Source organism: Apodemus sylvaticus, chromosome 2 (assembly GCF_947179515.1).
Source record: "Apodemus sylvaticus chromosome 2, mApoSyl1.1, whole genome shotgun sequence".
Taxonomy (NCBI): domain Eukaryota; kingdom Metazoa; phylum Chordata; class Mammalia; order Rodentia; family Muridae; genus Apodemus; species Apodemus sylvaticus.
This window is the reverse complement of record NC_067473.1, coordinates 79,698,746-79,724,330: the sequence shown is the minus strand read 5'-3', so window position 1 is coordinate 79,724,330 and position 25,585 is coordinate 79,698,746.

The window sequence follows — 25,585 nt, the reverse complement described above, 5'->3', positions numbered from 1 at the left end:
GTGCGGACTGAACATGGCTTGTCTCTGGTATGAACTGAACATGGATTGTCTCTGGTGTGAACTGAACATGGATTATCTCTTGTGTGAATTGAATGTGCATTGTCTCTGGTGTGAACTGAACATGGATTGTCTCTTGTGTGAATTGAACGTGGATTGTCTCTGGTGTGAACTGAACGTGGATTGTCTCTTGTGTGAATTGAACGTGGATTGTCTCTGGTGTGAACTGAACATGGATTGTCTCTTGTGTGAATTGAACGTGGATTGTCTCTGTGAACTGATTATGGACTGTCCCCCAGAGACACATGTTTGGAATGCTTGATTCCCAGATGGTGGTGCTGTTTGAGGAGAACTTATGGAGGTGGCTGCTGGTGAAGGAAGGTGGTTCCTGAGAATATATTATACCTTGCTATTTTCTGCTTCCTGGTTGGCCATGAGGTCAACATCTCTTCTCTTCCCTGTTTTACCCCATTTTGTTCTACAGGGTTACATGGAGGCCGACCAGTGATGGACTATGCCTTCCAAAGAGCAAGACCAAAGAAATCTTTCCTCCCTCCAGCCGCTGTGCCTTCCTCACTGTCTTGGTTACTTTATTATTATGATGATAAGATATGATGGCAACTTACAGAAGAAAGTTCTTATTGAGATCTCATGGTTCTAAGAGGTGGAAGTTCATGACGGTGACAGGCAGGCATGGCCTGGAGCAGTGGCTGAGACCTTACATCCAGTCCCCAAACAGGAGGCAGAGGAGGAGAGGGAGCTGGGAATGACGATGGACCTCAAAGCCCACCTCTAGTGACACACCTCCCTCAAGGTCACATCCTCCTCCAATAGTTCCATCAACCAAGCATTTAAACATATGACCCTATAGGGGCCATTCTCATTCAAACTACCACACCTCCCGTGAAGCAGTAACTTCCTCAAAACAACCCCTTTAAGTTGTTTCTAGCCAGGTGTTTTGTCACATCAATGAGAAAAGTTGCAGACAAAATAGCCTATAGCAGAACCTTCAGGACAACATTGACTAAAACAAGAATTACCTCTGAACGATAACTCAAAATTGTTATGATTTAGTTTATAATTAGTAATCCTTAAATGGAAAGGTCAAGAGAGGGTGACCCAACAGGGATACTTGTTTGCTTATTCCAAACAATATTCCAAACGAAGATAATGAAGCCATGCCTGAAAAAAAGATAGAAATAGAGATGTGGGCACTGAGTACAGTGGTCAAAGTTATGTTCAAGGAATCCCGGATTTCAGGGAGGAACATACGGTTTATAGAGGAAAGACGGTTTGAAATGCAAACCGTCCTTCCTCCATGGGGTGGAGATGCTAAGGAGCAGGCCCATGCCACTTTATGATGCTCCATGGGTAATTGTGACACACATGCCCACTTGTGGGTCCCTGTCCAGGAAGAACCAGTCAACTGAAACACAAGGGTGGAGCCCGACAGAAGGAGCCCATAAAACAGGCAGTCCTGGCAAGGCATTGCCAATATTCAGTGTTCATAGAAAACCATGGTGGGGGTGGTGCACACTTTTAATCCCAGCACTTGGGAGGCAGAAGCAGGTGGGTCTCTTGAGTTCAAGACCAGCCTGGTCTACAGAAAGAGTGCCAAGTCAGGCAGGGCTACACAGGAAAACCCTGTCTCAAAGAACAAAGAGAGAGAGAGAGAGAGAGAGAGAGAGAGAGAGAGAGAGATCACCCAGTGGTTAAAACACTGATTGCTCTTCCAGGAACCCAGCTTTCAGCTTTAATTCTCTGCACACACATAGGAGCTCACAACCATCTGTCACTTGGGTTGTGGAGTCTTCCTCCAGGCATGTGTCAGGGAGATCCTACAAGGAGTCTGGGAGAGGCCATTTTATGACACTGTGAAAGTAAACTCTGGACTGAGTTGTCGATCCCAAGATGTTAAAGACTCCAGAGTTGATGCACACCTGCCAAGGATTGCTGCAGGTAGGAAATGGAGCCAGCCCGAGAGAGGAGTGCTGTAGTCAGCAGAGTTGAAGGGAAAAGTCACCTAAGCCCTTGACGTCTGATAGAGAGCTCCATCAGACACAGAACTAGGAGCTTTGGAGTTTGCCCTGTTGGGTCTTGGTCTTGCTTTGGTCCAGCCTTTCCCCAGGATTCCCCCTTTCCTCCCTTTAGGAATGGTAAATGTAAGTACGCAATTTAACTTTTGCTTTTACAATGGAGTTAGTATTAAAGGATTGCCTTAAGTCTTAGAAGAGACTTTTGACTTTGAAACTGTGCTGGGACTGTGAAGTTGGACTAAATACAGTCCCGCTCATTTGAGTGAGAACATCTTGCTAGGCTTCTATGGTCCTGCCATGTTTGGTCCCCACTGTCACTGGAGGGAGGCCTTGAGTCAGAAGCTCAAGTGGTTCCCGGCTAATGCTATATCCCAGCAGCGCTGCCTCCTGCCTGTGGATCCTATGTAAGTGCTCAGCTGCTGCCCCAGCACCGTGCCTGCCTGTCTGCAGTCACACTTGCTGCCATGGTAAGTATGGACTTGACTACCTTAAGCTCTGAGATAGTAAGTCCTCCATGCACTCTTTCTTCTGTTAAGAGCGAGAGCGACCCGGGGAGCGAGCCCCTTAAGAGCGGGCCAGGGAACCCCTTAAGCATCATCCGTTGTTGTTGTTGTTGTTGCAGTTATTTTTTAAGACAGGGTTTCTCTGTGTAGCCCTGGCTGCCCTGGAACTCACTGTATAGATCAAGTTGCCCTCAAACTCAGTCACCTGCCTCTGCCTCCCAAGTGTTAGCATTAAAGGGGTGCGACACCACAGACCAGCTAAACTCAGGGTTTTTTTTTTTAATATTTATTTATTTATTATGTATAAGTACACCGTCGCTCTCTTCAGACACACCAGAAGAGAACATCAGATCCCATTTCAGATGGCTGTGAGCCACCATGTGGTTGGTTGCTGGGAATTGAACTCAGGACCTCTGAAAGAGCAGTCAGTGCTCTTAACCACTGAGCCATCTCTCCAGTCCCCTGCGCCAGGTTTTGTTTTGTTTTGTTTTGTTTTGTTTTGTTTTTAATAGCAAAAACCCTTGGGAGAGGGTCTATTCAGAGGATATAGAAAGCAGAGCATGAGTCTTCGTATGGCTTTTAAAGAAATAAGGCTGGGAAATGACACAATGGCAAGTATGAGCACTCGCGGGGTGTTAGGGTCCTGCATGACCTGTGTCTACCTGGCACTGAGGATGCTGAGAGGTCACTCTTTCCCAAAGCCGCTTAGAATAGCCAGACGGACCAGTCCCCGCAGCAGTTCACTTGCTAGTGTGCTGCGAATCTTAGCAGGGAGGTTGTTGGCTGGAAGCCAGAGCCAGGCAGAGTCAGGAGATCCGCCCTCATCCTCTCACCTTTTGGGGTCATTGCTCTGCTCTGCTGTTTCTCTCTGCAGACATCAAGCTCCCTCCTGATGAATCATCATGAATGAAGAATACGTAACTCAAAGAAAGATACATCTAGTCCAGTAACATGCTGGACTGGCTACACAGCCCCTGGCCGTCAGTGGGTTTCCTTCAGAACAGGGCTGACCCGGGACTGTGGTTTGCAGCACCCTTCAGCATGGATGGAAAGGCTGCAGCTCGCAGGTCTCACTAGCCTGGGAAGCATGCTCTCTCCCTGACACACTCTGCTTTCCCACCTTCCCGAGGGAAGAGGTCTAAGCCAGGGCTGGTCTGCACAGACAGAAAGCAAGCTAAGCAGGTTGCTTTTCCCTGAGTCCAGCGGGCTCAGCCATTCTCCAAAGTTCATAGTGACTGTCTTGGCTAGCTAGATGGAAGGAATTCTAAATGGCTTGAAACCATTCTAAATGGGTCTAGACCTGCACAGGAAAGATATGAGCACCCTTCCCTGCAGGGTAGACCCACACTGAGGTCAGTACCTCTGGAGGCAGCAGTCTCTTTATTGATTTAGAAATTGCTTCTTTATTGATTTAGACATTGAAACAGCATCCTCTATGAGACATGCCTCTGAAAAGACAGCCAAAGATTAAGCCACAAACGAGCGCAGCCAATTCATTGTCCAGGCAAGAAGCCCGTGTAAACCATGGACTCTCCATCCTGTCGGTGCGCCAGTCCTTCTGGAGTCTGCTGCTGACACGTGTCAGAAGTGGAGATCTTCCTGATACACACTGAGAGTGACTCTTTGGGACCAGCTTGCCTGGGAGGAAGATGGTAACGCATCCTGGTCCACAAAGAGGTACACTGACAGTGGGGAGAAGCGATGTGTTTTGCTGGGCAACCTTGCTATGCTAAGCTTCTGAGTCTAATCACAGGATGTAGCTTTGGTTCTATCCCTAGGTCTGGGTTTTTTTTTTTCTCATGGGTAAAACAGATACAACACACACACACACACACACACACACACACCAAGGTTGGTATTGGTAAAGAATGAACCAGAAATAATATACTCAAAGGTTTAGATTGGGTGAAAAAAACTTCTGAGGTACATTTCCAAGAATGAGATGCTGAAGATGTTCAGAGATAGAAATCTGGACATAAAAAGTTTTATCTTAAGAATGATCATGCATTCAGTAAATATTAAAAACATATTTTAATTTTTTTTTTTTTGGTTTTTCAAGACAGGGTTTCTCTGTGTAGCCCTGGCTGTCCTGAAACTCACTCTGTAGACCAGGCTGGCCTCAAACTCAGAAACCCGCCCGCCTCTGCCTCCCAAGTGCTGGGATTAAAGGCGTGTGCCACCACCGCCTGGCCATATTTTAATTTTTAAAAAATATTTTAAAAAATATTTAAAAAATTAAAGTAGATTCTAATTACTTACCTTCTTCCCTTTCCTCTGTCCAGCCCCTCCCATACTCGACCTCCTAGACTCTTTTTCCAATTCATAGTCATGGTCTCTTTTGTGATATGTGTATATGTATGCATTACACCATATTATTAGTTGTGTAATATACATACATATAAATACAATCTGCTAAGTCCACTTATTGTTGCTTGCATGTATATGATTTCCAAGCTTACAGCTTGGTATTGGATAATCAATTAAGGAGCTTATCCCTGGGGAAGACTAATTCTCTCTCTCTCAGCAGTCCTAAGATCCTGTAGTCTGTGTCTAGGGGTGGAGCCCCAGTGAGGCTTCCCTCTTCTACATCAGTATGTCTGCTGGTGCTGTCCTTAGTTTAGGTAGCCACGTGGTTGAGGTACCCACGGGCAAAGCTTCCCTGGTGTTTCTAGGAGACATCATCTTACAGCAGATGCCCCGGTCCTTACAATCTTTCCTCCCTTCTTTTACCAAGTTCCCTGAGCCCTAGGTGCAGGTGTTCTGTTGTAGATTTACCAACTGGGGCTGGGTGCCCCAGGATCAGCTGTTCTCTGCATTTTGACCAGTTGTGGTTGTCTGTAATGGTTTCAATCTCCTGAAAAGATAAAGTTCTTTGATGAGAATGAGAACAAGATTCATCTGTGGGTATAAAAATGAGTATTTAGAATTCACTTAGGAGTTACAGCTGTTTAGAGCAGCAAAAGAAAGTTCTCTTCTAAAATCCGTGACTTTGCTAGCCTCCCGCAGTTGGCTGGGTTTCAGTACCCAGCATGGTTTCCTTCCTGCTGAGCAGGCCTGAAGTCCAGTCAGGTCACTGCCACTACGGGAGTGCCACCAGGAGTGCCACCACTGCGCCCGCCCTTAGGGATGTCTGCTTGTGTTTGTGGTTCATAGGCACACTTTCTAACCTCATCCATTCACTCAGACTACAGAAAGAAACCTGCTGGTGATCACAAGGAGGTCCTTGGGCGTCTCTTAGTAGCTATGGTGAGACACACGTAGGTAGTTTGATGAATGTTTTGTGACAGTCTCTTCTACAGCATTTTAATTAGCTTAAGTGAAATGTCCATTTCATTAGTTGTAGCCCATTCTACTCTCTTTTAATTCCTGGGAAGCACCAATCTGCTTCCAGTCTCTGTGGGTTAACCTATAAATACCTCATGCGGATGGAATCATACAGTGTGTGGCCTCTTCCACAGACAATGTTTTAAGCGCCCCTGTTGTACATCAGAGGGATCAGTTTACCATTGCCTCTTATGGCCGACGAATACCTTGTTGCACAGATACACCACCCTCGCATTATCTATTCACCACTTGACCTGAGGTTGTCAACGTGCATGTGAGTCCTTCTGTGAATGCAAGTTTTCAGTTCTTGGGGGTGTACACACAGGAGTGGAACTCCTGGGCTGTATAGTGAGTCTGAGTTTGGCACGCTGAGGAGATGCCCGACTGCTTTCCTATAACTGCTGTACATTGCAATGTACACTTTCACTAACCACACACAAAGTTCGCATCTCTCCATCCGTGCCTTGACTTAGCATTGACTGGCCTCCCTCCAATTACCGCCATCAAAGTCAGTACTAAGAGCCGTCTCATTGTGGTTTCAGCTCACACTTCCCTAATGACTAAGTTCTTGGCTTTTTGTGGTCACAGCAGACTAGTGTCATAACACGGATTTTATTTTAGAGATCTACTTCTCTCAGGAAAGCAGTGCTTGTCAGCCTTCCTAACGTTGTCACCCTTCAATACAGTTTATGTTGTGGTGACACCCACCCCCCACCATAAAATTATTTTCCTACTTCATAACTGTTATTTATGAGTTGTAATGTAAATATCCTTGTTGTGGGAAATATTTAAAAAGACCTGCAGGGTTCCTGCACTACTACTGACAACTCTCCGACCCAGCGGTCCCGGCTGGTCTCCCGTGGGTCGGAGCTCCTGAGTTCCTTTCGCTTCTGCCAGCCCCAAGCAACGATCCAAAGAGTTGTTCAACCCCCAAAAGGGTTGTGACCCACTGATTGAGAAGAAGAGATGGCCGATCATTGCCCATTGGCAGTTTTTCTACAAAGACAGCATGCTCTTTGTATATCAGCTGAGTACCCAACCCAGCTGTATTTGGCTTGGGAAGTCAGGAGATGAGTACACATGAAGACATTCTAGAAGCTAAGACTTGCTGGCAAGCTAGCGAACTTACAGTTCTACGCAGGGCGCCCTATTCCGTTATATGAAATGGCTGCTGAAGGTCAGTTAAGCTAAAACAGACATTGGCTGCTGTTTTCATCTCCATTTTCACTCTTAATAAAATGTGTCTTGGCAAAAAGCTCTCAAGGAAGATGAGTCCCCACTTCGGAAGAGGTTTTTATTGGTTAATGTGAGCAAAGCACTCTCTGATGATAGGACTGCTGCTGTAATGGAAGGCTGAGATGTTCTTATTAATAAGTCTTCCAGGAGGAGGATTTGCCGTGTGGGATCCTGCCCCAAGCAAGTTATTAGTAGCTGAGAAAGCACAGCTCACAGACATGATATCATTCTTAATAACACCCCTTTCCTCGGCAGCAAGCTGGGCCTGTCTAGGTTAAGGCCCACACTCTGCCACTTGCTGGCTAGCCTCTATGAACACCAGTTTCTCTATCTATTAGTAAGGAAATTAAAGTGCCAGTCTCTTAGAGTTGTGTTCAGGATGTGTGAAGATAACCCACTGAGCTCTCCTCAGTGCGCGATGCATAGAGAAAGGACAATCTGTGTCTCTTACGCTTGCCTTCCCTCAGAACAGAGAAGGACAGATACTGTTCACTTCGCGGCTTGGGAAAAAGAAAGGCACCGTTCCCACAGAGGCCATCATTTTGGGGTCTGCCTTCCTAGCTTACAACTATTTCAGGTTTCCTGATAACTATGTGCCGATCCAAAGCGATGGCCACACAGCAGTCACATCAGCATCCTCAGGCCACTTCTCATTGTACACAGCGGGTCTCATTCTTGTTTGAGGCTTTGGGAAGAGATCCTAAGACCTATGGGTCAAGCTTACGTAGTCAAGACCTATGGGTCAAATCATGACCCACAATTGCTGCCAGTGGGTTCTAGTTTCTGGTGGGACACATGGAAAGCGCATGCTCGCGCATGCTCAGAAAGAGCAGCGGGAAGCAGACAGGCAGCAGGGAGTATCAACAAGAGGAGACATATTCCCCCCCCTCCCCCCCCCCCCCGTCCCCGTTCTCCCTGTCAGAGCTGGCTTTTCCTGAGGTAGCCCTACTCTTCTCTTCCATTTTGAGGTACCACGGAGGTAGCCAGCTACAGTGCCTATGACCTACGACAATAACCAACATTGTAAACTATCCCTAAAGACCTTCAGGTCACTTTCCTGAATTTGGGCGGGCAAGATTTTTATAAGTCCCACACTTAACCTGGCCAGCAGTTGACTAGGTTTAATGTCCCATTGAGACATTCTGATGGCAGAAAAGCAAACATTAGTTTCAGATAACCCAGGCATTTCCAGCTTCTCAGACATCTTAAGGTTCACCCAGATTCAGGATAATTTCATATATGACCTCACCACTGGGTTTCTCGAGTGTCCCAGAATGGGAGACATTTAGTCCAGGCTCATCTTATTGTATATAGAATAAATCTTAAGAATTTCATGAAGACTGGACATGGTGGTGAAAACCTGAAATCTCAGAACTTGAGACATGAACAAAGGATGATCAGGAGTTTAAGAGCATCCTCAACCACATTCTAAGTTAAAGCCCAGCCTTGAGAAGGAGAATATGTCGGTATCAGAAACTCAGCTCTTTGCTGCTGCTTCTTTTCCTCCTCCTCCTTCTCTTCCTCCTCTTCCTCTTTCTCTTCTCCTCTCTTCTCCTCCTCTTCTTCTTTCCTTCTCCCTTCTCTTCTCTCTTCTCTCTTCTCCTTCCTCCTTCCTCCTCCTCCTTCCTCCTTCCTCTTCCTCCTCCTCTTCTTTGAGTTCAAGTATCTGGCTGAGCCATTTCAGCCTGCTGACAGCGGAAAAGCCCCATCGGGTGACATTTAGGATGTGCATGAACACCATTCATGAGGCTGCACGGGTTTGAGTTGATTTCTTGGTTGCTGGGTCTGAGAACCTGCCCTCCAAGAATGGAAAGCAACTCTCCATGATTCCAGGATTTCCTCCTCCCAGATATCCAGCCTACACTCCTCAATCATTCTGTAACCTGGAGGACAGGAAGGCTGAGCCAAGGCTGGACTGGCATCTGCAGGAGCAACTGAAACATGGCACCCATTCTCTTGGGGCCAGACTGGGGAAGAGGCGTGGCTTTCCATCTAACGTGCTTGTCACTTGTTGCTAGGCTGCAGGTCATCTTTGTCTTCCAGCCTGTTGGGAAACTTATTGATCCATTCTGTTCTCTCCTAGCACTCAACATAGCTAGGCCCACTTCAGACATCCCAGCCTTGCCCAGCAGTCTCCACTGAGAAAGATACAATGGGGGAATATCTAAGCATGGAAGATTTTTTTTTAGCACAGAAATAATAGTTGAGTCACTCAGAACAATCAATTAAAACTATAGTCTTTAAATATATCCTTTAGCTGGGTGGTGGTGGTGGTTGCAGCATACACCTTTAAGTCCAGTATTTGGGAGGAGGGATCTCAAGTGAGTTCAAGGCCAGCCTGATCTACAGAGTGAGTTCTAGGGCAGCTAGGACTACACATAGAAACCCTGTCTCAAAACAAAAACAAAAACAAACAAACAAACAAAAAACAAAACCAAAAAATTATCTTTTAAATAATGGCATCTTCCAGGGCTATAGAACTCATTGGAATTTCAGGGATATTAGCTTGGGTATTTCTTTTTTTGATACCTAAGTGGTGGGTACAGAAAAGTATAAATGCAGAATAGTCAAATACATGCCTGAGGCCCTCCATTTATCATTTCTCCTATCTATCTATCTATCTATCTATCTATCTATCTATCTATCATCTATCTATAATCTGTCTGTCCATCCATCCATCCATCCACCCATCCATCCAGCTGTGTGTTTGTGAGGGTGTGCACCACCGTGCACATATGGAGGTCAGAGAACAACCTGGCAGTTGGTTTTACCTTCCATCACATGAATGCCAGAACAGAGCTTCGGTGGTCAAGCTATATAGCAAGCACCTGTACGCACTGAGGCATCTCACAGGCCTGCATTTATCCACACAAGTTTTTCTTTCATTATTTTAAAATAAATTTTAATTCTATAATAAAGACACAATATAACATTAAATGAGAATGACACATATAACACCTTGTAGACATACACACCTAGTTAAGTCTCACATACATGAACACATGCATAAACTATGCACATAAAATAAAAAATAAGGAAACATACAGCCATTTACAGTACTGGTGTGCTCCTCCTCCTCCTTCATTTTCTTCCAATAACTGTGTGAATATTCACAACTTTTCATTACTGCAATAAAAAGAAAGTTCTTTTTAAAGAGTAGAATGGGACTTCTATTTCTCATAAAAAAAATAAGGAAAAGTAATTTGATAATCTCTTCTGCATTGCCTAAGAGAGCTGCACAAAAATCTGTCAAAAATATTTTAAATGCTGGGATGAACTGACAAGATAAAAGAAGGCCCCAGGTGTGTGACTAACAGAAAAGGAAGTCAGCAGTGAGGACGTGAAATGTTTCTACAGCTGGGGTTGGTTAAAAGCTGCCGTGATTTCTAAAGGGCCACACCCACACTGGAATATCAGAAATCCATCACTAACACAGAGAGACAGAAAATAATTCATGTGCCTCTTAGCGGAGAAATGAGATCATGTGAGAAACAAATTCCTCTGGTTGGATTTCTACATGAATGTAACTGTAAGTATTCAGGCGTCCCAGGACAAGATGATGGGCGCTCCCTAGATGGTAAGTGACCAAGAACTGGTCCAGGAACCAAGACAATGGTGCTCCCCTTTGAGATGATCATAGTCCAAGAAGTGGTCCAGGTGGAGATTTTCCTGTGGCAAATGCAAAAGAGCTCTTGGGGGACTCTTTCAAGCCACCAGAAGGTCTCATAGAAAAATAAGTTTGCTAAAGATGAGTGCACAAACAAAAAGAATAAAATGCAGGAAGACACCTTCAAAAGAGTCAACAGACACACAGCCCAGCACTAGGGGATCCTGAGACTTTCATATGATAAGATGATCGTTTGCAAGAGATTGTCAGGCACTCATGTTTCAAATAATTAGCCCCTAGAAGATATAATTAAACATCAGCAAAGGACAAACCAGATGAATGATGCTTTCACATGGTAGCTATGAGCAGAGAAACAGAGATCAATTTCCATGTTTGAAAGCCAACACCACCATCTCCTGTCCAGGTAGCTCTGGGAGTCTCACCTCAAAGTTCTGTGCTGGGTTTCTTCATCTGTCAAGTGAGGCTATCAGTGTCCCACGGGGTGCACTGTGAGGATTGAGGATTAAACGGCTCCCCTCCCTACACTGCTTAGAAACCTGCTCAGGATGAGTGATGTCTACAGTCTGAATGTTGAATGTTAAGAGCCTTGGTTCTCAGAACCCTGCTGCTGAGAGGTTCTGGACCTGTGAAGAGGCAGGACTTTATGGAGGTCTTTAGGTCTTTGGAACTACATCTTTGGAAGATATCGTGAGATCCCAGTCTCCCTATTTATGTTTCTTTTGGGCTTATGAACAGTTTTACCTCACTATGTTTCTACTGTGCTATAGAAGGTTAATTAATCATGCACTGGAACCCCCTGGGAGCTAAAATACCGTTTATCTTTATTGGTTTTAGATATTTTGTTAGAGCAACAGAAAGTCAACCAATACCGTTGCTACTAGTATGAAGAAGGAGGTGAGATTCTGAAAAGAAACGGAATGTCTAGAAATGACACTAAGGTCACTGAATTTATTTATTTATCTATTTATTCTGGTAATCAAACCCAGAGCCTCACACATGCTAGGTAAATGTTCTACCACTGAACCACAGCCCAAGATATTGTAATTAAAAGTGAGCTGATGGAAAAGCATTTGAAGATCAAATTAATAAATTAGAAGGATCATTTGAAGAAATTACACAAAATGTTGCAAGAGGGTAAAGACATGGAAATATAAAAAGAGTTTAAAAGGCACAGAATGAGATGGTTCAGTATGTACCTAGAACGTACCAGAACGGCTCAATACATACCTAGGAGGCAGTCAACGCAGTAGGGAGCAGTGTGTGTGGAGCACCTACAGAGCTGGGAGGAGACTTCCAGGACTGAAGGAAGGCAAGGATGCTTAGCATGAGGGCACGGCTTCAATCCAGGCAGCCACAGGAGATAACTGTCCTAGACACTGTATGGGAGAATCCCAGAATACACAACAAAGAGGTTGTAGGTATGACCAGAGAGGAAGACTGCAACTACATAACGATCCAAGCTGACAACAGTTTACTCTTTTCAAAATGTAGAGGGAAAATACGTCACAATGTAGACTTTTATAACTAGCTAAACCAATTGAAAGTGAGGAAGAGAAAGACATAAGGGAGCCTATCACTTATAGACTCTCCTGGAAAATGTCACTGTGGGTAAATTTCAGGGAGGGGGACACCAAAGCCAGAGGGAAATGGAAGAGAAAAATCTGATGTCCAAGGACCCACAAACAGGCAGGAAAAGCTGATCCAGGAGTGGCCGAGGCTGCTACTCCTGGTGCAGACAACTAGCTCACAAAGTCTGAAACCGAGGAGGACCCAGGTATCGTAGGAGAAGCAAGAGGCGGTTGACTGGCGTTGAAGTATTCTAAGGTCATGCAGTCTTCAGGGAGAAAGTCGGAGATAGTGATATACTTTCAACTGTTCCATAATGCATGCTACAAATGTAAGGGTAATCAATGAAAGACCAGGCATTTATTATCTCCAAACCAAAAATAAAAGGGGGAATAGACTTTGACCCAACGCAGGGCAGGGAAGAAGAAAGAAAAGCAGAGGGACACATGGTAAACAAACTCTTGCTGTTTGTGGTAAGTGAGCCAAGCTATATGAGTAATTCATATATACAGACATGCGTGCACACACAGTACACACACGGTATATGCACATATGTTTAGTACATACACAAATATAAAAATAGACTTTAGATATGAGAAATAAAAACCCAACAACAGCCTGTCCATATTGGGCACATTCAAAATCCAACAATCTACAGAGACTGAAAATATTGAAGTCACACAATTATTACTCCAGGTGAGGGACCCACAGGGCATCACTGAGTGTCCACCACAGAAGCCAGAAGATAATGCAATTGTGTTGGCATTAGATAAAAGAGACTTTTAAAACGCGGGGCTAACAACGGTCTATGTCAAGGAAGTCTTGAGGGATGAACATGCTTAGCCCTACAGGTGGAACAGCACCCTCTAAAGCTTGAAGTCCGTGGCTACTGTAACTCTGGAGTACCGTGGCTTCCGTAACACCCAAGTCATCCGTGGCCTTGGTGCTGTGTGTTAGGAACCAAAAGCCGCAGAGATGCTGAGACTAATGCCAAGTTTATAGTTGTGAGAATGAATATACACATCCAAGAATCTACGAGCTAGGAAATAATGAAAACAGGAAAGAGAAAACTGAGAAATAACTAATGAAAATTACGAGCCTGTAACTTTAATTTTTTTCAAAGTCTACTTTTAATGATGGTCCTTAAACACTTTAACCTCCCTTTAGCCCACCCCACCAGAGGTAGTGGGAAAGGAAGGATACGGAGTGGGGAGGGGAGTGGACCTGTTTAGAAAGGTTCTTTGGAGCAACTCCTGTCTGTGTTGTCTGGAAATCGGTAGGTAGTTCGGCTCATGGGTTAGCAGCGGCAGCTCCATCACTCGCAAACACTTCACGGATACACCAGCAGTCCAGTTCGGCAGTGTCAGGATAGCAAACACGAATCAGCAGCGGTAGCACTGTGTAGCAGAGACAGCCCGGCCTCGGCCTTGGCACGAGCCAGGCGGAAGGAGTCAGAGGGATGTCAGGAGAGGCTCTCAGCTGTGCCTCTTTCAGGGAATAGAAGATCGATGAAGACTCGAGACCCACAAGCACCGCACAGCTGGCTCTGTAAGCGAGCCGAGCTCAGCCTCCGTCACTGTCCGTCCAGTCCTATTTACACCCTCCAAACATCACGTGTCCTCCACGGGTCTTGTCTCAGCACATTCTTGCCTCAGCACGTGTACGTCTCTGCTGACATCACTCTGCCAATCAGCCCAAGTCCGGGGAAGCAGCAAGAAACCGCAGCACAGCAGCAGACTGTGCATGTCTATCTATGGAGTCCTAACAAAAGCAGCTCAAATACATGCATGTCGTTATCGAAGAATCCTTCATCACATGGCCTTTCACATTAGTACAACATCCTTTTGCCTGTGTCCACTTCAGGAAAACACTCCTTCACGTGTTTGTCCTAACAAAACACCATCCAACACAACTGACTCTCCAAAGAACCCTTATGTTTCCACTTCATGATCTTAAAGTGATAAATAAAGAAACAGAGGAAGGTGGCACAGACCATGAAAGCAGCCTAGAAAAACAACCAGATGGGGGACGTAATCCTTCTCCTTCCAAGACTGACCAAGTCACAGAGACCAAGACAGTGTGACTTATAAACTGTTCTATCAAGGATCAGTCAGATACACGTAGGCAGTCGGTGGTACAGCTGTAGAAGCAGACACGGGGAGAATCTTCACAACCTTGGCTAAAACAATGACTTCTTTTTAAACACAAGCACACAAGCAAGAACATAGAAATGTCATAAAATTAAAACATGCTTTAAATCATACCATCAGAAGAAAGAAAAGGCAAACTGCAGAATATGTTTGAAGATCATGGATCTGCAAGGGGACTTACATATGAAATATAGCTATGAATTCTTGCAACTCAAAAACAAGAAAACAGCTCAGAAGTTGGGCAAAAGATTTGAATAGAACTGTCCCCAGGGAAGACCTACCAAGAGCTAATAAACAGAAAAAGCTATTTAAACACCCTTAGTCACTGGAGAAATGCAAGTCAAAATCACAAGGGGATTCCACTCTATACTCACTAGAATAGTTGTAATTAGAAATAAAACAAAGGATACATAATACCAAATGTTGATAATGATGTGGGGAAAGCAGGACTGTTCTGTATTGCCAATGGGCCATGAAGTGGTGCAGGAGCATCCGGAACTGAGCAATTTCTGAAATGTTAAAAATGAATTTACCATATATGACCAAGCAATTCCGTGTTCAGCTTACACAAGAGAAATAAACACATACATCCACACAAAAGCAACCTAGACATATCCATAGCAGTATCATTAATAAGCAAAACTTGGAAACAGTCCAAAGACTCATTAATTGGGAAAGGGTAAACAAGAGTGATAGCCGTACAATGAAATAACCCAGAGGAGCAAAAAGGAATAAAATAGCTTTACATGAACTTCAAAAACTTGCTAACTGAAAAAAAAATTAATCACAAAACACCACAGGCCACACACACACACACATCAGCATTTACATTAAAGGCCTCAGAGAGTCAACATATGGAGGTAGAAAACAGATTATCAAGTCTCTCTGGTTAGAGAGGGGAGGGTGGATGAGGACTGTGTATCAGTTACTATTTTTGCTGTTGTGACAAAACACCAGACCAAAGGCAACTTAGCAAGGGCTTATTTTGTTCCCTAGTTTGAAGGGAGATGGATGGCCCATCCTCTGGGGGAGATGGTTCATGCATGTGAACCAGGAGCATGGGATGATCACAGAGCAAGAGCTCAAAGGGGGTATTTACAGACATTCCCTGCTGTGTTGGCCACCGCAGGTCCATTATGGGCATGGGGATTCCCTTAAGGTTAAAAAGGACAGCCTGAAATTACAGTACAGAGAGGGCTTGTGACTTTGGGAATGTGATAAAAAACCACCGAAGCACACATTTTCAATGAGCAAGTTTACTGCATACAATTTCTTAAATGTGGGATTAGGGAAGCAGGGTGCATGCTACACATGGATTCTGCAGAGCCTTTGCAACCTTTATATGAATTTAAAAGTGCTCTAAACTAAAAGTAACCAACAGCTAGGACAAGCCCTTGGTGCACTTTGTTAAGAGAGTGACCACACATGTGGATGTGACGGGGTAAACCACAAGGTAGTGAAGTCACATGGAACTGCAATGCCAGGCTGTGCAGGGGTCATTCCCTCATTACTGTCCATGGCCCGTCAGGTTTCTAGCTCAAGATGAATCCCACAGTGTTTCACGGATCAAGATAACAAACTGGCTGTGTTGGAGAAAATCTACAACCCGGGGGAGGTGTGCCAGGACAGGGAGGCAAGGCGTGTGGTCTGAGTCCTCCAATGCAGAAAGAAGCAAGGTGGCTCATGGGTACACGGGAGACTTACAGTGGGCTTGCACTCATGCAGCTATTTTTAGAGATTTTAATATTTTCTCTAATTTTTAAATAAATTTTAACAGGTAGGTATGTATGTATAAATGAGAAAAAATGTTGCATATAGAGGATTTGGTGATATCCTCAGTCTTGGGCGTCCATTGGGGGTTTTAGTATATACGTGTGTGAGTGTGTGTGTGTATCTAAAACTACTGAGTTACATTATTAATTTTATAAATTATGGTAAAGCACTCATACATTGGCATGCTGGCCATTGTAGGCGAACAGCCCAGGGGAGTCAAGCACATTGATGACACCACAGGAGCATTGCTAATGTCTAGTTCTAGAACATTCTTATTATTCCAACTGGAAGCTCTGCAACATTACATAATTAATTTCGTTCCTCCTCCCTCCAGTCCCTGCTTAACTCTGGCTTCCCTATGTCCTTTTGAACTTGTCTACTCTAGATATTTCATGTAAGCTGATTCATTCCATATAAATGTCCCCTGCATTTGAGATGGCTTTAAGGCTTGTGCATATTATTGTACATGATACAACATTATTCTGTTCACGATAAGATAGCATCCCATTGTTTAAGCCATATTTTCTTTACGCCTTTATCTGCTGATATGTGATGCCGCAGCTTCCCTGCCCAGTGATTTCACAATCACACACAACTTTCTGTTCTCTGGACAGACCTTAGAGCTCAGGTGAAATCCTGTGCTGGGGGTTCTTGCAGGCTCCCTGCACCAGGATGGGTTCCAGATGGCTTCTCGAGTCTTCGCATTTGTTCACATGGACTGGGAAACTGTTTCACTGTGAGTTCAGTTTTTCCCTTGAGAATCAAAGGAAGTTACAACACTTCCAAGTTACGTAAAATGGGTTATTTGGATGACTAATATCTCCTTGTTGGTAAAGGAATAGCAACATAGGAAAGAAACTTGGAGAGGAAATAAAGTGGTTGATGACAGTAACTTCATCATTTTTACAGTGTCAGCTTTCTGGCACTGTGACTGATCTGAGATTTAGCTTAGTTTTAGATTTAGTTTTAGCTTATGGTTTCAAGAGGTTCCAATTTGGGGTCACATGGTCTGTGGAACACAGCGGCAGGGAGCAAAGTTGCTCATTTCCTGGTGACTGGGAATGGGGTTGGGGAGGAATAGTGACCTAACTTCCTTCATCCAAGCCCCACCTCCCGTAACACGAGGCCAGTGACCAAGTTGCCAGCACAGGCTCTGGAGGACATTTAAGACATAAGTGATACTGTAAAGCAAGCATGATTATGAGGAACAGTTGACGTGACACCAAACATGCTTTTAAACATTATTTTTAGAGCAATAGCTCTCATTGTCTTTTCTTTTTGCATGTTGGAGAGGGACTGGGGGGTCTTGTGCAGCCCCTGAACTGCACTCCAGGCCTCCAGTTAAAAGGAAACATCATGGTTTTCAAACAAAAGCAAAGAAACATACAAAGTAAAAAGAAGCACATAAAACCAAATCAAAACCACCTTCTCTGCTTCATAGGAACATTGGTTCTAATTTGTCTCTCCTCAGACACGGAGAGATAGGGCCATTTTTAGGAACATAGTCAAACTTTTAATTTCTCATTTTGGCTTCTAAGTCTATTTACCTTTGAGTAAAAAAGACCCAGCCTGTTTGCAAGTTAATATTTACAGATGTAGTCACTAAACTCTAAATACCCCCTTGAGATGGGCATTATCTCTCTGTAGGGAGGATGATTACAAACTAGTCACATAGTCCAAGTCACAAGTCCAAAGAGAGGAAAGTAACTTCATCTGTAACTTACAGAGGAAGTTAAGATGAGCTGGGGGAGTGGATGAAGGTGATCATGACTCCTAGCCACCACTTTCCCAACTGCAATGCATGTTTAGGTCTCTGGTTGGACCCAGAGTGTATGGCAAGGGAATGGAGACCCCTTCCTGCCTTCCTGCACTGCACTCAAAGTGACCAGTCTCCACAAAGATGACCAGAGCCTCCATCCAGCTCCTGTCTTAAGTCTCACAAGCCCGGTGGAACATCTCTCATTCTCTCTGATAAACCTATTTCTCTGCTCACTCCTTGTCCAATGGGACTTAACTCTCTTGGGTATGAGACAACAAATCCAGAAACCTTGGTTCAGAGTGGCTTTGGAATCCTCAAATTAAGCTTACCAACACATAGGTGAAAGGCTATGCACTCACAGAACCCACTTACATCTACCTGAACAGTGAACCGGAGAGTTTTTGTTTTGTTTTCTAAACGTCCAGAGTACACATCAGAGATCCCAGCAACTGGGAAGCTGAGTTAGGAGGATGTGGTGTGTGAGCCTGTAAGAAACAAATCAGCCAAGGAAAATGGAAGGATAGATTCAGTTCAACTTCAAAACCACTAGAACAGACTGAAAAGTTTGTGTACCATACTCTGCAGCTCAGTACTGGAGGGGACCAGGATTATGGTGCAGGCTGTGGTGCAGAGTAGGGCCAGGAGGGCCTAGCCAAGCTTCACAAGGACACGGCAGCTTGCAGGGAGGGTTGGATGGCCTGGTCTTCTGACCTAAAGGCAGCAGAGTGAGAGATAAGCAGTGTGTCTGTCTTGGCAAGAGGCTCCAGGGCCAGTGGCTGGCTGGGAGTTCTGGCTCTCTGTGGGCAGCAGGTTTCTTGAAGCCTTGGTCCTGTCTTACAGTTCTGGTTTTGGATTGGGGGATTCCCTGTAGAGCCAGCTTGGATTACACAGGGAGACCTTGTCTCAAAATCTAGAACATGGGTGCAAACAACAATACTAATTTTCTGCTCTAACTGTTGAGTTTGGGTGGCAGTAGTTGGGACACTGCTGCTTGCACTGTCCAGTGTGGTCTCTTGATTTGGATCAGAACCTGGCCTAATTCAAGGCACCTCTGACTTGAAAATGGGCAGAAGTTTTAATTCCTTATTTCTTTACACACAAGTTCCTGTGCTGCTGACCAGTGACTCATTTTATCCAATGGCTTCTTCAGTGGTGTATTCCAAGCCCCCTGCATGAGTACTCAAGCTAGATAGCCTGCCTTTCACTAGCCTGAGATCATATGTGAGATCATATGTGAGATCATATGTGAGATCATATGTGGGATCATATGTGGCAGCTTTCCTTCCTGTCCTGTCCTGTCCTGTCCTCCCTCCCTCCCTCCCTTCCTTCCTTCTCCTTCTTTTCCTTTTCTACTCAGAACTTTGGAAATGACCACCTACCACTTTCTGTCACTAAGCTCCGTGTTTCTTTACACGCGTGTTTTCACTGAATCCAGCCTCGCGATGGCCTGCTTCAGCGGTGAAGCAACCTCCTCAGGATATTTGAGCGTCTGGCATCTTCTGTTGGTCTTCCTAGAACACAAACCATTCGTTCACTTAGATTAACCTTTTGTTAGCATACAAACAATGAGTTCCATTGTGGCATCGTCATGCATATATATCGTTAAACTTTTTCATTTTCTTCCTTTTGGTTTTTTGAGATTGGGTCTCTCTATAGTCCTAGCTGTCCTGAAGTTCAATATGTAGACCAGGCTACTCTCAAAGTTACACAGCTCTATTTGCCACTGCCTCCCACGTTCTGGGATTAAAGGCTCCACTGTGTGCCTGGCATTATACGTTTTCTTTATTCATCCCTCCTCTAGCACAACTGTCCTCCAAGTAGCCCCTCCCCCATCATGCTGACTTTTCCTGACTCATATATTCTACGTCTCTCTCTTGTTTTCCTTCTCCCTTCTTTATCACAACCTCCTTTTAGTTTGGTTTATTTCAGCTAACACGGTGAGCTCCACGTTCGTCTTGTAAATGTCATAACTGCATTCTTCACAGCTGAGCACATTTTCTCCCTCTGGCAGTCTACTGATGGGCATCTAGGCTGGTTCTGTATCTTCCCACTGTGAACAGTGCAGTTTTAAGCATGGATGTGCAGCTAATTCTGTGATGTGCTGTTGTATAGTTCTTTGGTATCATGCTCCCAGGAAGGACATAGCTGGATCTTACTGTAAGGTCTACTTACAGTTTTTTAAGAAGGCACCATGATTTCCATAGTAGCTGCATTAGTTTTCACTCCCACTAGCAGTGTATAAGGAAGAACAGAGTGCCTTATTTTAACCTGAAGATTCATGTCTTAATTTCAGAAAAACTTTCCCTTATTATGCCTCTAAATTATGCTTTTATCCCCTTGGCCAATTGTGGGGCGGGAAAGCAGTGTGACTGGGGGAGGCAGTCTGGAGCAAGAGTGAGGGCAAGACGTGTCCAAACCCCAACAATCTCATCCTGAGACTGGCATGAGTTAGGACTTTTGCCTCCTTGCTCTGGGCCTGCATGTACTTAGCCTGTATGATCCCCACCTCTGTCACCCTTGAGATAGTCATGTAGCCTGGTGGCCACATTACAGGCTTAACTTCCTCTTTCCCTATAAAGACAAGTCCAGGCAGCACCTGGAATTCTTTTTCATGCAAATGAAGCATTCCTACTACCTCAGCACCAGCCAATAAACAGCCTCGAACAGCCCTACCCACTGCCCAAGGTTTATATAGCCCTTACTCACCTTCAATAAAGGAGAGCTGTTTTACTCAAAACCATCTCAGAGAAGGCTGTTTCTGCCCACACTTGAGGTCCTGTGGAAGCCACCTACCTGACTAAGGTTCAGTCCTTCAAGTCCCGCCTCAGGAGCAGCAGTGCCTGGACACCAGGGGCAGAAGCAGACCCAGGCCAGCAGTCAATGACTGTTGAAAAACTCTTCACGTTCGCTAGTCTAAGCCCCTTCCTTCCTCTGTGTTCTCAACTTACTTTTCAAATATGTTAACATGTTTGTCTTCTCTTTTGGGGGCAGAATTTCACTACATGGCTGTCTTAGTTCGGGTTTCTATGGCTATGATAAAACACTAGGACCAAAGAGACTTGTGGAGGAAAGGGTCTATTTGGTCTATGCTTTCACACTATGTATAGTTCATCATCAAAGGAAGTCAGGATGGGAACTCAAGCAGGGTGGGGACCTGGTGCCCGAGCAGAAACTGATGCAGAGGCCATAGAAGAGTGTTGTTTACTGGCCGGCTCCCCTTGGTTTGTTCGGTCTGCTTTTTTATAGCGCCCGGGACCACTAGCCCAGGTGTTGCCTCACCCACAATGGGCTGGTCCCTCTCCCATTGATCATTAATCAAGAAAAAGCCCTACTGGCTTGCCTACAACTCAATTTTATGGGCGCATTTTTCTTAATTGAGGCTCCATCCTCTCTAATTACTGTAGCTTATGTTGTCATAAAACTTGCTAGTTCAACCTCATACTGGCTTCAAATTCAGGAGCCCCTGCCTCCACCTCTGAGGTACGGGGTTTGTCATAAGTGTGTGCCACCACATCTGGGTCTGTCTAGCTCATTTCTTTTTATGATATTCTCTGGTCATATTATTCCTGCAGCCAGTCTTCTCTTCTGTTGCTCCATCCAGTCAAGTCTGAATGCAGCATGTGTGAAGTTACTTGAGAGCACAGTATAGCTGTAGGGGCTTCTGTCTCTTGCATGAGCACTTAGATAGCTGCCAGATCCTTTTATTTAAGATTGCTCATATCTGTGGTAGGCCACTCTGTTCAGATTGCTTGCTGGTCTCCTATAGTGTTGGGGCCTTGATATATTGTCCACCTGGCCCAGTAACCGTTTCTCTTCCCTTGCGAGTTTATGCGCTATGTGTTCTCATGCACAGGCTAACACTAAAAATATTCAACAGTCAGTATCACACAGATACTGACCAATCAGAACAGATGCTGGCTATAGCTCTTGCAGGGTCAGAAGCTCCCTGCAAGGTCTGATGTGACTCCTGAAGGTGCTGGTCTGTGGGATAGCCAGACAGTATGAGATGTTGTTTACTTACCTGAAAATATTCTCATGCCATGACTAACACAACCATATACTGTGGTACCAGCCAAATATAAGCACTTCCTGGCAGTGCCTTCAGTCTGTACAGGAAAGGATGGAGGAGTGTGTACATATATGGGTGTGCTAATGAGCTCTGTCACTGTAATGAAATACCCACGTGTCTTACTGTTCTATTGTTGTAAAGAGACATGATGACTAAGGCAACTCTTACATAAGAAAGCATTTAATTGGGGGCTTGCTTACAGTTTGAGAGGTTTAGTCCATGATCACCATGGCAGGAAGTAGGCTGGCATGGTGCTGGCACAATAGCTGAGAGCTTTACATTCTGATCCTCAGGTAGCAGACAGGGGACTGGGCCTGGCATGGGTTTTTGAAACCTCAATGCTCACTTCCAGGGACACACCTCTTTCAACAAGCCATGCCTCCTCATCCTTCCTAAATAGTTCCACAAACTGGGGACCAAGTATTCAAACACACGAGCTGAGCTCATTCAAACCACACACAGAACTTATCAGTGACAAGGCTGTTAGGGGACGCTCATGCTCTTCTAAGTAACCCCTAACCCATGGTCTATGCTCCTGTAAGGTTCCCTCACCCACTCTCCTGAAAGCAAGCCCAATAAACTGACTCATTAATTCACCAAGCTAGACTTTTGTAAAACAATTTCTTTGGTCTGTTGTTGATCTACCCTGTGACAAACATTTGGTCACATCTTCCCAGGAAAAGTAATGCATTGAGAGAAGACACACTGGCTGCATGCCTTGTGGTGTTTCCTCTCAGCTCAGGGATAGGCTATCTCCTAATCTCTGTCTCACCCCTACAACTGCATTCCCACCTCCCCACCCACTCACCCCACACACACTCTGCTCGGAGTAAGGCATAAGGATGTCATCGCACCAAAGGATTTGGCAACTCAAACCACAGCTCTTACTGCAAAGAGAATAAGACCAGGTATAACATACACCAGATCGGAGTGACTGCGGCCTGGGACCACAGATTCAGGCTTCCCTGAATGACACATTCCACTGTGGAAGCAGGTAGTAGAATTTGTAACAACAGACAAATCAAGTATTTGCCAAATATATTGGTGGGGACACTATGTAGGTGGGTAACCATTGAGTGGAGAAATCTCTGGTCTGTGTTTCCAGCGCTGTTGGATGATATTCTTAGCTGTGGAGAGACTGGTAGAAATCAGTGGTTGGCTTATGACTTTGCATTCCAAAGGTTTGCCCTGATGGAAGGATGCCCGGTCAGATGCATAGCTGGGTGAGAACCTGTGAGGGACTAGGGCAGCACAGGATCATTTTGCTCTTCATCTACAACATTCCAACTCTCCTGCGCCACAGAAGTCCTAACCAGTCTGTCAAACTGATGTGGGGAAGGCTTTCCCAGGGGACTTCAGTTCACAGCCCTAATCAGCTCCTTTCTAAGTGAGATTTTAGTGAGACTTTGGACTTTCCCTCAGTTGCAATGGGTTAGGAGCTATCCTTTCCTGACAGGATATCTAGGCATTTTCTTCTGCTACCTCTGGAGTTCGAGGCACAAAGGAAAATCTCAGTTCTTCCTACTGCTTGATCACTGGGAACTTTTAAAGGTTTTTAATTTTTAAAAATTTATTTGATAGCCATTTTGTTAGATCCTAAGAAGGAACTTCTAGTCTAGACTCATCCTGAAAGTCCACAGACAATTTTAAAGGACTGCACCAGTAGCTCAGAGAAACTCAATCAGTGCTGTATGTTAGAATCACTGAGAAGAGTTCAAGCATTTCAGAGATGGCCATCTTCCCCAGTCTGATGCATGTGGAGTGGCCCAGAGAACAGGGTTTTTAAAAATTGTGTGTTTTTAGACTCCTTCCACCAAGTGTATATGTAAAGATCTGAGAACTCAGAACTGGGTTTATTCCTACTAATTCATAATTGTGTGTGTGTGTGTGTGTGTGATTTTTTTCAAGACAGGGTTTCTCTGTGTAGTCCTGGTTGTCCTGGAGCTCACTCTGTAGACCAGGCTGGCCTTGAACTCAGAAATCCGCCTGCCTCTGCCTCCCAAGTGCTGGGATTAAAGGCGTGCGACACCACCGCCCAGTCTGATTCATAATTTGACACATAAAAATAGCATCGACGCAAACCATTTTAGGAGTATTAACAGACACATACATATACAGTCACACTCAACAGAAACAGAGATGTACAGCAACACAGAGAAACACAGTCAGCCCCCTTCCTCCACCCCATATTTCTCCTTTTCCTCCCTCCTGCACCCTCCTTCCCTCTCATCCCACAGCAGCCAGTCTAAGTATTGCTATATAACCAGGGCAGCAGAGAGGAGCTGGACTGTGTGGTACTGACGTCTATCTACATTCATCTAGCTGGGGTAACAAAAAGAATTCATCTGAAAGAATCAGAAAGCACCATTTGAGATGACATTCAGCTTGTAAAATGGTTTTAAAATCCTTGCAAAGCCAAGAGAGGTCACCATCAGGGGCAGAGTAGACAACTACACCAAATAACTAGACAGGACACCGAGGAATTAACCCAGTCACCTTGGAGTCATGCCTCCTGCACCCAAGTCCTACTTGATGTAGACATGCAGGAGTAATGGAAGACTCTGATTTTGGATCTGAGACATTTGGAAGCATCTTGCTGGAATGGAAAAGGGATGTGGCTTTCCAAGTTCGTGAAGGGCTTAAGTCATGGCATGGAGCTAAGGGAACACTTGTGGGTGTGGAAGACATATCAGTCAGGGTGACAGACAACATTGCAGGCTAGAGACTGGGGAGGTCAAGGGAGAACATGAAGACAAAGTGAGTATGGAGCGTGAGGGAGAAAGGAGCAGAGGGTACGTCTTGCTTGAGAGACCAGAGTAATGGTGACACGATTGACTTGGCTGAAAAAGTTGAAGCGGCAGCTAGACTTGGCCTGGGGTCTCAGGTATAGGAGGGACTACTAAAAGATGATCAGGAGACAGGTGGGCCTGGGATGGAGCTACCACAGCCTGGATGCATGGACTGTACCTCAAGTGTAATTCACAGATTGTCTGCAGGGTGTCTGGTCTCTAGGACCATGAACATTTCCTAGGAGGCTAGGTGAGAACAGGTCTAAAGCAAAAGCCAGCTGGAGGGATTATCATTCTATTTTCCCCAGTAACTGAAGAAACCTGGGGTGCGTGTGGGGTGGGCAGAAGTTCAATGGCGGAGGATGGAGGAGGTTGAGGGCCCAGCATTTAAGATGATTCATTTACGAAGGACTTTGGACATTAAAATAATTAAAATCACTTCAACAATCTTGACTCTAAAGACTCGGCTAATAGCTTGCTCTTTCTTTTCTTTTCTTTTCTTTCTTTCTTTCTTTCTTTCTTTCTTTCTTTCCTTTTCTTCTTCTTCTTTTTTTTTTTTTTTTTTTTTTTTTTTTGGTTTTTTGGATTTGGTTTTTTGGAGACAGGGTTTCTCTGTGTAGCCCTGGCTGTCCTGGAGCTCACTCTGTAGAACAGGCTGGCCTTGAACTCAGAAATCCACCTGCCTCTGCCTCCTAGAGTGCTGGGATTATAGGCTAGGCGTGTGCCACCACCACCCGGCTTTGGCTCTGCTTCAC